Source organism: Amblyomma mixtum, chromosome 5 (genome assembly GCF_055824585.1).
Source record: "Amblyomma mixtum isolate Tamu chromosome 5, ASM5582458v1, whole genome shotgun sequence".
Taxonomy (NCBI): domain Eukaryota; kingdom Metazoa; phylum Arthropoda; class Arachnida; order Ixodida; family Ixodidae; genus Amblyomma; species Amblyomma mixtum.
In genome coordinates, this window is record NC_143016.1 from 112,978,228 (window position 1) to 112,991,161 (window position 12,934).

Below are 12,934 nucleotides of genomic sequence, written 5' to 3' on the forward strand. Positions count from 1 at the left end.
GGAAATTCGTGAAATCCGTGCAATGCCAGAAGATAAATAATCAGCATATTATTAAGACTTTTTCACATTCTTGAAAAAAAATGAAGCAGGAGAAAGCAACCACGGCATTTTTAAGAGAAAAAAAATTGCCGACAATTACGTTACTTCCTAATGCGAAATTCGAGCACAGCTCATCACCTGTTCCAGCTTTTCAATAGATTGCGGCAAAGAATTCGAGCAAGACATGTGTGTACAGTTACAGACAACCAAGCTCCCACACCATTGGTTTCGTAGCTTAAAGCACGACTAAGGTGTCCCTCTGCTGGTTACAACGGTTTATGCTTTATGGCTTATAGGGTTTAACGTCCCAAAGCGACTCAGGCTATGAGGGACACCGTAATGAAGGGCTCTGGAAATTTTGACTTCTTTAACGAGCACTGACATCGCACTGTACACGGGTCTCTAGGGCCTATAGGGGCCTCTAGTTGCGTCTACTTTTTGGCCCATTGGTACTGCTTCCAACTTTTTCTGAATATCATCTTTTTGAAAATGTGATCTCTACTAATCTCTAAATGCAACCTACTGATCTCTGAATACTACCAGGTGCCTATCTGTAGTAGTTAAAGGTTAGCCAATAAAATCTACTTGACCGGTTTACTATATAATAAGATTCACCTGTTCTTGAACGTCTTCGAGAACGATTATTTCATTGCTGAAAACGTTATTTTTTACCTGAAAAAGCCAACTTTTAACATTTTTTTCGTGGGCTTCCCGTAAACACCCTGTACATGGGATCTGGCCACTAATATCTCGAAATATGCGATGCAGTAGAGGGATTGCCCTCCCAAGTACTTGCTCAGTGGAGTCCAGTTCCAGTTTGAAACCAACCCATCGATGACCTTAAAAGTCCACTTTGTATGGTCTGCAAAAAAACCCCTGAAAATTAACAACTGCCCCCAGATAAACCATTTGGGTAAAGCGGAAAAAAAATTTTTTTTCAACCGCTGTTGAATAGACTCAACACATGTTGGTTCTGGTTAATCTTTTGATTCAACACGAATTCAAAAAAGTGAGAACCGAAGCTCAAACGTACTTTTTAAAAGGCCGTGCTATGAGCGTTTCTTTTTTGTTCTTGTTTGTTTAAGATCAGGAGTGCAGTGATGTATGCAAGAAGCAGTGGCAAACTAGTCAACTAACGATCGGGTAAACAAACAAAATAACCAGAGAGCGCTATACTCCGTTTCATACATAGCAGTCAACGCAGCCAAGGCTGCGGCGCCTGTTCGCGCTCCTCGTCCGCATCGTAATGTAGTGCGTCAAAAGTAAAAATCGTAATGAACTCAAAATTAAAGGAAATATTGGTTGATATTGCAGTATAATAATAACGGTGTTTTATTTTGCAAAAAGATTGCTTTTTCTTTTATGTTCTACAAAACAGAGTGCCTTAGTTTTTTGGGGTTTTTTCCGGTACCTCCTGTATCAGGTTTTCGCAGCTAGGCCGGCCGCGCAGGCCGGCCGGTCATGTCGTCTGCTTGAGTGGTTCACCTGAAGCATTTCCTTCCTCCGAGACCTGGTGCGCTGTTCTCTTTTCTGTAAAAATCACCAGCCGTACAACCGCTGCAGGACGCTCACATGATACACGTAGCAAATGTTATATATACCATTCCATAACCTACAGCACCAGTTTCTACACTCTTGTGACTTGTGGCAGCAGTGAAAAACAACGATAGTAGATTACTATCGAGCAAATGCACAACTTTAGTTACAAAGATTAAAAGCATGAGTGCGGATGTCAACAATTAAATGCCAGCCACAACGTTCACTCATGCTGCGCTTACATCTCATTGGTGTGTAAGAAGCCCGAATTTTTATTCGTTTATATTGTTACCGCGAGAGCTAGGACGATGACGAGCTACTGTGTGGAGAACGAACAGCGAGCTTCGTCAACCTCTTTGTGCGCCCTATTCAGGAACCACGGAACCTCGTCGTTGGCTTCTCACAATAATAATGTCAACTGCAGCGTCAAGTGCGCTAATATACGACACCACTTGTTGCGTTCCATGTCCTGCGCAGCGGAATCTGCTCACGGCCCAAATACACAGCTTTCAACAATCCCCATCTCACCGCACTAGCTCACACTCATAACACACCGAATTCAACATCTAATACAAAACATTACTACGAACGGAAGCACTTCAAAGAATTTTCCTTGTGACAACAGCTCAAAAGTGGAGACTTCCCGAATCAGACGCCGCTCGCTTTAAAGCCGCTGAGTACACCGATCAATGCCGGGTTGCCGCTAGCCGAGGCTGCTCGGAATAATCGACGCCGCACTGAATTCTATCACCACACAATTCATGATTCATTGTGTGCCGCATGCAAAAGGGTCACTGAACGCCCGAGAACAGCCCGTCGCTATCACGTCCGTCGCCAATACACTACACTGCTTTTATGCGAAGCATACTACTTTAGCTACCACTTCAGCCCTTCACCGTTGCGCCTCCAAATCACGTGATACATGACGTAACACCACGTGACACGATGACGTCACGACAGTAGAGAAACGGGGGCCCACCGCGCGCCGTCGCTGTGGTTGTGCGCCCCCAAATCACGTGATACATGACGTCACACCACATGACACGATGACGTCACGACAGGGGAGAAAATGACGTCACACCACGTGACACGATGACGTCACGACAGTGGAGAAACGGGGGCCCACCTCGCGCCGTCGCTGTGGTTGTGCGCCTCCAAATCACGTGGCATGATGATGCCACACCACGTGACACGATGACGTCACGGCAGTGGAGAAACGGGGGCCCACCTCGCGCCGTCGCTGTGGTTGTGCGCCTCCAAATCACGTGATACATGACGGCACACCACGCGACACGATGACGTCACGACAGTGGAGAAACGGGGGCCCACCGCGCGCCGTCGCTGTGGTTGTGCGCCCCCAAATCACGTGATACATGACGTCACACCACATGACACGATGACGTCACGACAGGGGAGAAAATGACGTCACACCACGTGACACGATGACGTCACGACAGTGGAGAAACGGGGGCCCACCTCGCGCCGTCGCTGTGGTTGTGCGCCTCCAAATCACGTGGCATGAGGATGCCACACCACGTGACACGATGACGTCACGACAGTGGAGAAACGGGGGCCCACCTCGCGCCGTCCCTGTGGTTGTGCGCCTCCAAATCACGTGATACATGACGTCACACCACGCGACACGATGACGTCACGACAGTGGAGAAACGGGAGCCCACCTCGCGCCGTCTCTGTGGTTGTGCGCCTCCAAATTACGCGACACGATGATGCTTCGCATTCTCCAGGCTTAACCAAGTTAAGCCTCAGCCATTTTTTCCCTTCGAAACAAGTAAGCAGCGCAAGTAAATAGCGCAGTGTTTTTCAAAGTAGGCATTAGAGTTTGACAGTTTCGACTTTCTACGTAATGATAATTTTAAGAAAAATAAAAAGAAATGAAAAAAAAAACAGCCACGCCGGGAGTCGAACCTAGGCCCTTTGTAAAATGAACACACAGGCGCGCGCTTCATACCACTCAGCCACAACGCGAGGCGGACGGATACATTTTGCTTGTTTTTTGCAGCGCACTACTTTCGTACCTTTGGCGGCGTTGACAGCTATGTATGAAACGGAGTATAGGCAGCAGCTATTGCTTTGTCATCAACGCGCCGGTTCTAACCGGTGTATCAGGTTCAAAAACGTTCGAAAATGGGACGTTCAGCGAAAAGTCGCCTCGTGGTGCCATAGAGGAACAACGAGACTTAATACTTCCACGGTGCCAGCCTTTCTGCCTGCACCTATATATCTTACACAGTGTTACTGAGCCACCTGTAACCACTTTAGCTATGTTAAACATGCTAATCTACTACGCACCTTTGACCCTTCCCGGCTGCGTCGACTTTGGCTTTGGAATGCAATGCGCTATCCGAGGGCACCATAGGCTGTTTCTCACTGACTTAACTGCCTTGCCATGTTCATTTGTTTCATTCCATCGCGATATCATTAGTTCATAATTTCCTCGCACAGCCTGCTCGCGTTATGATGTTCATCGTAGTGCATCATGTGTGATGATAACACCGCACTTGAGTACACGAAATATATTCTCTCCGCAGTCGCCAACCGGCAACCAATTCTTTCGGCGCAAGCAGCAGCAGCGACGCGGAACCGGAGGACTACACAGTGACGTCGCACACTCCAAGGAGGGAGCGGGAGAACCGCCTGGAGGGTGAACACCTGCTCATGGCGCTCACTGTGTTCAGCCTGGTGAGCGCGAGCGCGCTCGTCATCACGCTCCTGATGCGGGGAACCTTCGGCATGGCCCCGAGGGAGGGAGGCGAGGACGTCCTCGACCCCTCGCTGCTGCTGCTGGAGAACGGCTCGCTGCCATCCGACGACTCCGGCTTCAGGGTCGAGTTCGCTCGGCGCCAGACCCACGACGCGGGCGGAGCGCAGACTCCCAAGGAACCACCCTTCTTTTCGGTCACAATGAGGCCCCGGATAAATGACACGAAGGAGCCGGTCATCACGTGGCCCCCCTCTCCGGAGACGTACTCTGTGGTACCAGAAGGCAATTTCACGGAACCAGAAGGCAATTTGACGGTACCAGAAAGCAATTTCACGGATACCGGGTCAGATCCTGCGTCGAACAAGACAAAGCCTTCGATCAGCGAGCAAATAAAATTTTCCGGCGAGATAGAGTCGCCCAGCAGCGGTCAGAGCGAGGCACCACCTCCTAATGATTCGAGCAGCGAGCCTGCAGCTGTCATAACACGACAACTGGAGTCCTTGGCGAAGAACGATACTGCTGTTGGTGGAACTTTCGAAGATGACGAAGCTGGGGAAGGCAGCGAGGCTGGCGAAGACTACGAAGCTGGTGAAGATGAAAAGGTAATCTTGACACTTTCAGCTGGCTCGTAGAAGTGACGCAGGAATATAGTTCTTTAGTTCTGTTCGCAGCTGTTGATTCAAGTGGCCGCTTAATATTTTGCTTTATTATTTAAGAGTATGCTAAACGCCCAATAGGCCACTAGATAGGGGAGAATCTTGTACATTAGGTTTTAGAAGTAATTGGTTACTTGTAATATATTTAAGGTTTCTTTGAATTTGGTCATGCACTGATACTTGTAAACCTCTAAATAACCCAATTTATTTTTTTGATAATTGATTACTTTTTATGTGTGCCATTTTGTTTCACAAAACAAATTTTAACCAGTCGTATAACTTCGAAAACCTAGACTGATTGGCAGACAAAGCTGTAGCACCGAACTTTCCAGCGTTAGAGCGACCACGGTAGGGGTGCAGAGATCCCGCGCGCGAGAATGTCTCAAGTGAAGGCTGTCGCAGCCTAAATATGAATAGCCCGGTGTTCTGCGCTTTCGTTTTGCATTTAACCACGACCGCACAAAGGAAGGTGATGTTTACTGAGCTTGGGCTCTGCTCCGTCTGAGCGATAACAAAAGCAATGCTCGGAGCTTTGTGTGGTGTGCACGCTCTTCGTATGGTAAAGCAGCACACTTTCCCGCAGCGCGTACATCGATATGCTGTTCAGTACCGCTGCTAATTTGTTTACAAGGAAACATCAACAAAATGCCGAATAAATCAAAGAAAAATAACCCCAGTTGAAATCGCCAAAGTTCTGCCATAGACTAGAGGGGAAGCCGGCCGCATCAGTTCATTCTCGTGCATGTGTATTTGTTTATGCCAATGAACAATGTATGAAAATAGCGTAGCAGGAATCAATTTCCGCCCTAATTTTTCGGTACGTTTCTGTAAGCTGTAAATAATCAAGAAAACCGGTCACACTTCGGATGACGTAATTGCAATAGCAATGGGTTAACTGCTTTCTGCAACCTTGCCAAGGTTGTTGGCGGTGTCTGACGAAAAGAAAGTGAATACAAAATTAATCTAAACTAAAATGCATAAAAAATATAACACACTTGCAAGCGGGCCAGATGTAATCGGGGTTACGAACTTTTACAGGATGACTATAAAACGTGGAACAGGAAGATTCTTGACAGGTTTAGAATAGGGGGACCCTATCCCTTAGGAAGACAGGGGAACAGCGGGGCGCCAGAGTGGATCTGCAGAACAATGACATGAGGGGCGTTATTGCTCTGCACATGCACACTGCTGCCCTCCTATATTCCTATCTCCCTAATAGATGGGGTAACCCCCTTCGCCTGCTTTAATGCTGTACTAAATAAAGGAGTAAAGACTCACCGCAAAAAGAAAAGTGGAACAGTTCCAAAAAAACAGTCACAGGCGATCAATGCTATTCATGGGGCAAAGGATGCGTTAGTAGTTGACCCCTCCGTGGCACGCTGCACTAGCTTCGTGGCCTTCCCACCCCTGAACTCTAATTGATGATCTTGATTTCTGTCTCTCCATCCTTCTCCCTCCAATCCATTTGTCCTCTCCCCACTTCCTCTCTCTCTATCTTGTCTCCTTCCCTCTTGGTCACCATTTCCAGCTCTCCAATTTGCCTCTTCTCTTTCTAGGCGTGGCATCCTGCCGTCGGCGCCTAACACTTATTTCACTAGGAGGGGAGGGGGGGGGGGTAAATGCAGACGCCGTAAAATTTCCTTTGAACGAAATAATACCTTGTAAAAAGCAAAGTAACTACTTTTTCATTCACACCTTTGTGTTCTATACCACAAGCATTCCCAAATAAAGCAGTTTTAAACAAATGTTGATGAACTGTCTGCACTTTGCAGATACGTTGGCAAAGAAGTGCGAAAAGGCATAAGTTATGTGCTTTTAACGACGGCTAACGACAAATAATTCGATTTGTTTACGGCTAGAAAGAGTTGGAATTTTCACATGCTTTTTGTTCGTGGAGAATCTATGCAGACTTCATGAGCATGATGTACGCTAGATAACAAATTTTCACTTAAGCTTAAACAAGCAGTGGTGGTACATTTAATGCAAGGCGTGAAACCTAGAACCTGATAAGCATAATGTTGTGGCCTACTTTCTCTGCGTACACAGGGTCCCATTTATTTCACGCCTACCATAATAACATTGTGCGAGGGCGTAGGCCGCCACTTGATAACCACGTATTTGAGTGATGTGCCTCCAGACGAACATAAATTGAATCCCTGGAACTGGGCGCTCAGGAATGTGAGTTGCTATGGATTATCAATGAACAAAAGCGAAAGGGAAAGGCAAACATAAATAGGAAAATGTCTTGCTCGTAAAATAATTGCCACGGATTTATAACTCACTTGGCTAGGACGGCAACAAACGAATAGCAGCGTACTTGAAAGGCCGACTTCTGCGATGTAGCCTGCAGATGGTTTCAGCAAAATCCGGCAGTAGGTAGTTTCCCGATGTAATTATTAAATATGGTGGCAGATGTCGGAATACAGGTGAATCATTGCAGTAACGTTATTACATGTTTATATATTTAAAACACCTTACAATTAAGCTTCGAGTAAGCATTCAGCGTTGAGCATTCAGCCAGGAGGTTGCCGTGTATTGCACGACGTCGTACGCGTCCTTGCGCGCGTGAGAAAAACCTTATGAACTACAGGAAATGCAGCAAAAACAAACCAAAAGCACACAATTCTAAGGTAGCAATATTTCCCCCTTTTGAATACAACAATGCGCCGCGGAACTGGTCACGACTGTTAGTGTAGGTAAGCCCCATATATATATATGGAGAATGCACATAACGTTACTGTATTAGTTGCAATGATTTTTAGTTCTCTTCTGCAGTAGGCAGACTCGTAGTTTTAACACTGGCAGCTAGCGCGCAGAACATAAAGATATGCCTTCTGAGAAAAAGCGATAATATCTTTGTTTTCGTTTTCCAGCGCTGAGGCCAGAAAATGGAACAACACGTCGTCCGTTGACCGATCCTGGCTCGTGTGGTCCAGACACCCGCGGTCGAATGGAAGCGTAGCGCTCCTTTGAAAGTGTTTTGTTTCTTAATAAATGAAGAGCAATTTGGAATTATCAACCTTTCTCATATATTTGGCTGTCTTATGCGCTCATTTTTCCGCAAATAAAACTTAGGGAATAACGGGTTCGACACCTCTACACACCGTGGTGGTAATTAACTTTTTAAGAAACAACCCTTCTTGAAGAGTATGTCTCAAAATTCTGGAATTGTTGCTGAATTTTTTCCTCGGCTGACATGAAAATTTTCGTCTGGACAATGAAAGGGGCCTAAGAGATCCATTCCAATCCGTTGAAACAGCTTGCGCGTTGGTGGTGTGGGCTTCAGTAGTCCACTGGCTTTGATCGATGGCGTCTTTCGTCGTTGACACTCACGGCATGTTTTGATCTACGGTGTGACGTAGGCAGACAGTAGTGGCCAGTAGTATTAATGCTAAATGCGGGGTAGGGTGCTGGTGAACGCGTATTGGCCAGCTGTTGGTTCGACGAGCGAAGCCTGTAGAATTTATTCTTATAAACTGTTAGGAACAACGAGGAGGTACGCGGTATTGTTCGGGGCAAAGTTCTTTGCGACGGCGTCATATTTCAAGTCAATTATATTTTATTTCCTTTTAGCAAGAAAGGAAGGTGCTAGGGCTAAAACCTGTGAAAACACTTTGACGGGGTCCTGACCCCCTTTAGTATTCCTGTGGTACGAAGACAGGAGAAAAACAGTTTGCATGTTCACGGCTAAATACATCTATGTTTGTACTATTTCTTTGTCAGATAAAAAGATGATTTAAGTAAATACAGCACAGAAGTACAAAGAGCAAACAACAGAAACGATGCTGAGACATAAAACACTAATTAGCGAAGATATGAAGAGGAAGTGGAAAGAAAAGTTTTAAATTCATAATTTTTCTGGACAAAAAAGACTGATTTGGTGATTAGATACGAACACTGGATCGAATCTAGCAGAATAAAACTTGCTTAACAATTTGTAGGAGGAGCAGAAAATTTATTAGAATGAGATCATTGATCTCGTTCGAGTCGTCGAGTGTGTGGTTTCCTCAGTGCAGGACTCCACTGACCAAGGCTGCTCGACGGGCTTGCAGGATGAGAACTGCAGATTGTGCTTGCTGGTTTTTTATCCTCAAGTAACAGCGTAGAACATAGACGGGAGCACGAGACGAGAAGGGGACACAACGAGCGCTGTCGAGAGTGAAACGCAAGCAGCACACGTTGTGTCGCCTTCTCGTCTAGTACTCCCGTCTACGTTCTGCGCTGCTACTTGAGGTTGCTAGATCAGCGCTTCTTGTTGTGCCGGGATATCGCCGGACAGCTCTACCTCCCACCACTGAAATGACCTTCTAGGCGTCTTTAAGTATCGGGGTTTGCATCCGCACCTCCACGAGTTGCGGAAAAGTGCGGGACGTGTGTCGGCACACCAGTGGCCAGGCGCCACGATATGTTAGTGGCTACATCTCGCTGTATCTGTTTAGGTTCGAGAATGTGTTTGAATAAGTCTGAGAGCTACAGCGTCTTCAGTGCTGCTGAGCTGTCGTGCAGGGGAGGAAAAATGCTGCGGTTAAGCCGGTGGGTCTCGAGTCATTCGCCGTACTTATGCAGGGGCACGAATGTAAAGGATGGGGATTGATCGACATTGGTTTTGCCTCGCTCGGTTTTTTAACGCTCGAGCTAAAGCGTTCGCCCTTTCAAAGCCATTCAGTCCCGCGTGGCCCAGCGTCCACAAGATTCTTCCAGCTTTGTGCCCAAGCTCTGAGCCAGGGGCTACGGTGTTCGCCCGATGGTAGAGCTCCGGCAGGCCTGTTGCGAGCCGGGGACGACGTGAACTTCTGTGCCCATCCTGTCGTGGTGCTTTATGACTATCCCTGCTTCTATGGTTTCTGCTGCAGCGGTGAAATGCACTGACTGTGTATATGAGTACATTCGAGGCACTGGGAAAACGTATTGTTCTTTATGGCGTGTTTGTCTGATTGTAGGATTTGCTTTGAGCATTGGAGTGAAATGATAGCACTGTCGTTGATTTGATGTAAGATTTGCGTATTATCACTAGTCTGAAATCAAATAACCGGAAGACGAAATGCGTCAGCACTCACAAAAAGCTCTTTGTTTGGATGGCAAAAGGTGCCGCGAGTGATATACCGTTCTTCACTTTGTAATAAAGTGAAGAAGTCGCAAAACAAAAACATTGCACAACATAAGTTTGAATTTAGGAGGTATCAGGTGTCTTTTTCGAGCGATCGCGCCAATGGTGGATGACGGTTTAAATTCAAAATAATCAGTGCGGTTGTGCCGAGTCACGTCCCTCGAAAAGGACACTCCGAGGGCTGTCACAAACCCTACCAGTTAAGTCGGCCCTGCACCTAATCGTATGTCCATATTTTTGTTCATTTCTTCCGTTTCGGTGAGTAACGCAGTGCTTTTATTTTGTGTATGGTAATTTTCTAGCAATCTGCTTTCACTGAAGCTAATAGGTGCGTTATTTGCTCGTTCCTGGGTGTTGTTGGGACTGGGCCTCCGAGCCAAGGAACGGTAGAGGCGATGGTGAGTCAAATGACTTTTATGTACACTTTGTACAAGGGGTTTTACATGATACAAGGGCCAAGAGCACCACGGGCTAGCACAAAGAAGAAGGGCGGCCCCGGCGGCGAGCGTAGCTCCGGCGTGATGGCTCTTCTGCAGCCCGTCTGCCGCGCGGGTTCAGCGCGGCTCCGGTTTTATAGCCGCCGGTGTCCGTTGCGGCAGCCAGCAGTTCAAATCTTCCAATCAGGTCACGGCACTGGCCACCGTTCAAATTAGACGAATGGTCTAGAGGCGCCCGGCAGTTGAAGGCTTGCAGTCAGGAACGGGCGGCCGGCGAAGCGTCGCAGGTGTTCGAGCCGACGGAGACGAGGGGGAGGAGGAAGGGTCCGCGCCAGGCGCCGACGAGTCGGGATGATTCGCGCTGCAAGCCGCGACATGTCCGAGAGAGTCTGGGCCTGCTTTGAGCGACGGCGGGCGCGCAGCGCTGGTTTCCAGATAGGCCAGCCAGCGAAATGTGGGCGCCGGCGCAACAGTGTTTATTATCGTCGTCCAGGACAACAAAATTGGTGTCATAAGCATAGGAATTGAAAATTACGAGCTCGGTACAACGTCACATATCATTAATGTAAATAGAAAATAAAAGCGGCCCGAGTATACTTCCCTGCAGCAGAACGACGCATGTTGTGTGTAACGAATATTTAATGTTATTTATTTCTACATATTGCTTGCTGTTGGCAAGGTTGCGAATCAATTAGTGCATATGGTGTTCCACGACAACCGTATCTATGCAGCTTTGAAACAAGAAGAGTATGGTTTATCGATTCGAATGTCTTTGAAAAATCGATGCAAATCACCAACACTATATATTTCTTACTAAATTCTTCTATGATTACCCCTTTTTGGGTTAGAAGGGCTGCTTCTGTTGATCAACCCTTTCTAAAGCCTTGCTGATAATCCAGGCAAAAAGCGGAAAAGCACACTTGAACAATGCTGGGGGTTAATGAGCTTGCCTTCCAGATACTGGACGAAACTCTGTAAGTCTGGGTCCAAGCGATGCTGTTGCGCAAAGTATCTGTTGCTTATTGGCTCAAAAACTCGTCCTCATCCTCCTCTTGCCGCAGCTTCTCGACAGGACTGGAGATAAGCAGTCCGCATGGCTGTGCATGCGTTGGAATTTGTACACGACGGTGATGTCAACTTCTGGAGGCTACTGAGCGAGGCGGCCGGAGGGGTCCTTCAAAATTGCAAGCCAGCATAGTTTGTGATGTTCGTTGACTACCTTGAATGAGCTTCCATACATGTAGGGGCAGAATTGCGGCGTAGCCCAGGTGATGGTAGGGTACTCCTCGGTTGTCGAATAGTTGGCCTTGGGTTTCCACAGCGGATGCACAGAGTGCCCAATTACTTACTCCAGTCCATCGCTTTTTAAACGAGGACGACGCCGAGGGCCACGCTGCTTGCGTCGGTATGAATTTTTGCCGCAGCCTTTTCATCAAAACTCTCATGGAACCCAGAAGGTGTAAACGACGCTGAAGTTACTTGAAAACTTCAGTTTTTGGCACTTCCCACCTGAAAGGCACGTTTTCCTTTGTCAGTTCTGTCAGAGGTTCCTGGATACAAAAGATTCTTGACGAATCGTCGGTAATATGCGCACAGTCCTAGTAATCGGCGCACAACTTTCCTAGCCAGTGGTGTAAAGTATGCAATAACGACTATTTTCTGCGGGTCTCGACGTACTCCCTCTTTATTTGCGATGTGGCCTTGAAACAGCGGCACTTTATTCGCGAATTGGAAGTTCTCAGCTGTGAAGTTTGGCCCGGACGACCTGAAAGCTCCCAGCACTGTTCCAAGCTTTTTTAGGTGGTCATAAGAGTTTGAGGCGAAGACAACGGTGTCGTGTAAATATAGTAAACAAGTTAAACACCTCAGATCTGCCAGAAGCGCATCCATTATTTTCTGAAACATCGATGGTACGGAACTGAGACCAAATGGCATGATCTTGAACTCGAAGAGGCCAGGCGGAGTGATGAATGCGGTGTTCCCGTGATCTCTTTCATCGAGCTAAATTTGCTACTAGCTGCTCTTGAGTTTCATAGATGAGGAATACTTCTGTTGCAGAGCCGATCCAGTGTGTCGTCGATGCGAGGGAGAGGGTAGACATCTCTCTAGCGTAATGAAGCTTTCGCTTCATTACGCTAAGTCAATCAGGAAGTGACCTGCAAAGCATGATGAATGAGTTGGACTGGCAGAGCAGAACAGTGGGCCTAACATTAACATGCGAAAAACCAAAGTAATGTTAAATGGTCTCCCAAGGGAGCAGCAACTTAAAATTGGTAGCTATGTGCTGGAAGTGGTAAGGGAATACATCTACTTGGGGAAGATAGTGACTGCTGATCCGGATCATGAGAGCGAATTAAGTAGAAGAATAAGAATGGGGTGGAGCACCTGTCCTCTGCTATCATGAATGGCAGTTTACCAAGAGGAAAGTATGCAACAA